The sequence below is a fragment of the Rana temporaria genome, chromosome 5 (genome assembly GCF_905171775.1).
Source record: "Rana temporaria chromosome 5, aRanTem1.1, whole genome shotgun sequence".
Lineage (NCBI taxonomy): Eukaryota > Metazoa > Chordata > Amphibia > Anura > Ranidae > Rana > Rana temporaria.
The window spans coordinates 330,694,016-330,699,146 of NC_053493.1; the positions used below are offsets into that span (position 1 = coordinate 330,694,016).

A 5,131-nucleotide genomic window follows, 5' to 3' on the forward strand; every position below is an offset into this window, starting at 1 on the left:
CAAATGGTAGAAGAAGCTATTGTGAACAGCAGTTGGTCTGTTGGCTGTAAGCATTTTTTTTTTATGCTGTTTGTTATATGGCTTGTGATTTAGCTGCCTTTGATAGAACAAAATCATAGTGCTGTTTAATGCAATTTTGCCCTGAATATTTCAATATAAAAAGTGTACGATAACCCTTTAAACAGGGAGGTTAAGCACTTCTTACAGAGTGATTAGGAAGCATTTTCCTTTATCCTTCCATTGGTTTTTAAGCTTTGCCAGATAAGTACTTTGGTATTTAAGCGTGCACAGCACTCACTGCAAGCACTTTTGGACCTTCGCAGTTAGAAGGGGGGTAGGTGATATTAAAATCCACAAGACAGAGATCCGTAATCAATAAGTAGACGTGGAAAAGCTGATAGAGGGTTTCGCCCTTGATTGGGCACTGCCATCAGATGGGGAATGTGTAGAGTCCAGATTGTGCTGGGCTTTATGTGGTTTCAAGGACACACAGAGATGATGAGGACTTTGGGAGCCAACATCTGCCTGGCTGATGACGTCAGCGGTCCCGTGTAATCCTCTTGTGCTGAAGGCAGTTGCCTTATTTGTTTGGCTGTAGAGCCATTAATCCCTAATTCTGGATCAGCAAGCGAGGGGAAAAGACCGCACCACTGCATCCGTCATTCCCTTAAACATGACCACAGATGCACCCTTTTTAAGGCGAGAGCTGCAGGGATGGGCTGTTATGCTGCTATGTCTCCATAAAATGGTATTGTAAACATTTTAAGACAAATTTATGTCTATTTTCCTTTTTTCTTTTTCTTTTTTAAGATGCTATGTTGAGATCATGAGTGTAATTAAAGATGTTTTTCTTATATTTATTTTATTAGTATATTAGATTGGCTCTGGCAGTCTGTGCTGTTAGCACCCCTTATTTTTTTCTTGTTTCTATACATCATGTATAAATCGTATTTTTGATGCATCATGTTTTTTTAACAGAAAGAAAAGTTTAAGTTGTGGCTATGTGGGCTTTGTTGTTTTCTAGCATACTTTTCTAAAAAATGTTTCCTCCCTTCAGTGAAATATATTGTATTAATGTCATTGCTTTGTCTCTGTTTCACAAGGTTTAACCCGGATCTGCCAGCTGAAGAGTCTTAGAATGTCGGTCGATTTTGCAATGCTTATTCTACAGTACCATTCGTGGGTACCGCTTGGAAATTAAGCCCAAGGATCCACCCATTGCTACTGCTGAGAATGGATCTGCAGCTGACTCATAATATTATTTTTTGCTCCTGACGCCAAGTCACAGATCCACCAAGAGAGGTCATCTTTGGCCAATCTTAGGGCTTTCCTTGCTGCTCACAAACTGAATTCACAACGGTAAATGTATAGCAGCTTTGGTGCAGGTTTTTTTACAATATCAATCAATATGGATATCAATTCAGTTTAAACATTTAAATGGCAGTAGAAGGCTTAGGTTCCTCAGTTGCTTTTTTTTTTCCGGCTAGAGTAATTGTAGCCAGGCCATATGGGCTTCCCATACTCTCTTGGGAATGGGCAGGTGCGATTGAGTTAATTTTTTCTCATTACACAGAAAGATGACACGTCCCGACCTTTCCTATAAGATCATCGGGTCAATTTCAGACTGCTGCTGAAAGCCACCGTGTTTCAGAGGAGAGTCATCATAGCTGAATGTATCTAATGTGCCAGATTCTGTTTAATGCATCACATCTCAGGAAAAAAAATCATATATCTAAAGGTGCAAGGGCCATAAAAAAGACACTCATGCAGTATATGTTGGAGCTTAGCACTAAGGACTAAGGATTGCCTGCAACCTATTTAAAGGAGCGTATATAACCGGACCTATAGCACTGCAGTGAGTCGCATTGCATAGAGGTGTAATGCCTGGCAGTAAAAAGGATGGAAAGGGAGGCATGGCTGTCCTTCCAGTGATGCAGAACCTTTTGCTACTTTGTTCTGACCCAAGTCTCTGACTCTCCGTGTTCACAGCGGACCTTGATTTAATGTCATACAATTAAGGCACGCGGTGAATGCCAAGAGTGGAGCCTAAAGACCACAGCAAGACCTCCTCCTCCGCAAAAGAGAAGACCCTACAGCGCATTAGCCCTAATTGATTTGAGTGCACCAGACTTGGAAATGGAAATGCGACAGAAGCAATGCATTTATGTATAATTATAGGACAAATGTACGTGGAGACATGCAATTACTCGCATTTAACATCCACTGTGCACCAGCCCATTTTTTACCACGTGTGTAATTAGACATGTATGTATTTTCTCTCTATATATATTGATGTGCTGTGACATTATCTTTGTTTTCACTGTTCACTTTATTCGCTAGAATGTATGAACTGGCAGAAAGCAATGTAGACAAATAAATAATATTTTTTTCGGAGAGTGATGGAGATGATATGAAAGAATGTAGTGTCATAATTTCTTGTTCATTGAGACAATGCAAATGCTTTATTAATTGCTTTATTAATTGTACTCAGTATGTGAAAATATGACAAGCCTAGTCATATGCAAAATAGGCCTGCCTGTGTTTCTATAGACACCCCTTCCACAGCACTCCTAACAATAGGCAAACGCTGCTGTGCGCTGTCCAGTGTGCTGAATTCAGCACTCTATCTATCATAAGGCCATCAGCAGTGCGCAGCCAGAAAGGATGAATTCACACAAGCGTGACTAATAGCTACCCCTAAACGACATACCATGGAACAACAGGATATAGGTTGGAATAAATACAAAACAGACTGCACCCAAGCTGTCTTGCAGATAATCAATGTCTTCAAGCACTTCATAGGGCTTCTGTGCCAAGTACACTCAGTATTATAGACAGCACTAAATGCGATTCAAAACAGTTTTCTTCAAATATCTTCCACGCAATTGCGAAACAATAGACACATTCTGGGATAATTCAATAATTTGTGTAATGACAGTGAAAGAATTTTTATTTTCCTGGCTAGTTTGTCTCCGATTATACTGTAGCAATGCGGCATTTTGTAGAGGTGGGAGAAAAAAAAAAAAGGGGAACTGATATGTGGCAAGGCAACTACGTAATATCAATTGTGAGCCTCAACAAAAGAATCATTTACTGAACCTGGCTTGGTATTTGAAGGCAGTGATTTACAAATCAATGTAAATCAGTCCTTTAACACTGTATACGGAAGCTGTAATTCTGTTCTGCTTTATTCACAGTTACAGCATTCCACTCATAGAGAATACAGTTCTAGCACACATTGTAAGTCTATGGCAAACCTAGCTGAGCATTGTGGTTCTACAGCATCAAGTCAGACAAATATTCTGCATGGGGTGGTCCTGTATTATTAAACAAAGATAGGATACATCTTAGTAATTTAAAAGTAATATACATACATAGATTGCATGCAGACTTTCAGTATGTTAGAAATAAATGGCTGTAGCACTGCCCAACGTCGCTTATAGTGTGTGCATAAATATACCTTTAGATGGGTTTTTTTTTATCAGAAAAAAAAGCTATTGTCCATGCCAAGGAAACAAAAAAAAACAAAAAAATACTATACATTACAGACGGTATGGAAAAAAAATCAGTGGCATTATACCACCAAGACCAGATTTTACTGTGGTAGTAAAATGACGCAGCACCTATTAAATATTAATGGCGTTATATAACTATAAATAGCATATCGCTGATAGTAGACTTCTTACAGATACAATTAGAAGGGGTTTTAGCTTCCCTATTACACAGAATGTATAAGATGTAGAGTGGGGTTCAAATTTAGAACACATAGATCATATTCTTATACCACTTAATAGACTTGATTGCATAATGGGCATTACAATTTTCTTCTTACATGTAGAATAGGTAATACAAAAATAATACTGCCTATATATTATCTAATTCAGCACTCCTTTTTGACTGCAGTAAGAACACAAAATTGCTAAAAAAAAATTACCCCAGCTGAGAGAGCAAGCAGTATTATTTATAAGTACAGTTTCAGCAATAGGAATGTGTATGCAGTAGCGCCCTCTGTAGGACATTGCCAACACAATCAGTAGCACAGGCTCTTGCGGGGGATTATAGTTGTGGCCATGGAGATATTAAAAATGCAAGCAGTCATGCAAATGATACAGAGGATAAAAGGCACTTCAGTACTGATTGAATGTAATGCATTAAGGTTTTATAGCAGTCATATCGTGAGCTAGAAGGTCATCCAGAGCCAGTATGTGCAGACACAAGTGTGCAACATAGGAAGTACTGTCATGTATGAAGACAAGCATCACACCAGATTAAGACTATGGGGCACAATTACAAATGACTACCTCACCCGAGTTTTCCTTATGTATTGTATATATTTTTTGTTTTTGGGGGCTCTTATATTTTTGCTGATTTAATTATGAGTGAATTTGCCAAAGTCTATTAAAACCCATGAAAGGATGTGTCTTTTGTTTGAATTCCTGTGCATTTTGCCTTTTTAAGAAGTCGTAGACAATGTTTTTTAATGCGATATGACCACTGTAACATTGGTGTGCATGCTCCTTCTTGTCTAGCCGCATTTCTTCTTTACTGAACATCTTTAGATAAATATGAGAATTTTTTTACAGCATACTGAATCTTAATAAATCGAGAATTCACCAATTTTCTGAAATGTGCTCCTTTTCAGCTGATTACATTTGTTGCAGAACAGTGCAATTATTGTGTTTGGCATTCTGGCAAAATCTGTCGTTGTTTTGTGGAACCTGCCTTTTATTGCTTTGACATTATGTATTGAAATATATACACAGGGCTGGATTTGCCACTAGGCCACATAGGCTGTGGCCTAGGGTGCCATGGTCGGTGGGGTGGCACTAAGCCCACTTGTATGTGCCTTTTGCTAGGTGCAATGTTTGGGGGTCAAAGTGAGTAATTATTCAAAGCCACAACATTCTAAAGGGCCTCTAGGAGCTTTCCCCCTCACCTCATCCTCCCTTGTACTTAAAGAGATGCAACATTATAACCATCTGGAGCTTCAGCTTTGGGAGAAGAGCAGCCGCAGCACAGGACTCCACCCACCTCTCCCTCTTCGGGAGGACAGAGACTACACAACAGGGGACATCTTCTCTGCTTCATCTGTAAGTGTGTATAGTGCAGTACTGTGTGCGTATAATGTATA

General features: G+C 39.1%; 1 long non-coding RNA gene across 1 annotated transcript; it reads left to right on the forward strand.

Moving 5' to 3' along the window:
- The first annotated feature begins 249 nt into the window (after positions 1 to 249).
- Positions 250 to 4,418, forward strand: LOC120941043. Its single transcript, XR_005749506.1, has 2 exons — positions 250 to 748; positions 1,104 to 4,418. It is a non-coding gene; the product is annotated as an uncharacterized LOC120941043 (long non-coding RNA).
- The last annotated feature ends 713 nt before the right edge of the window (positions 4,419 to 5,131 follow it).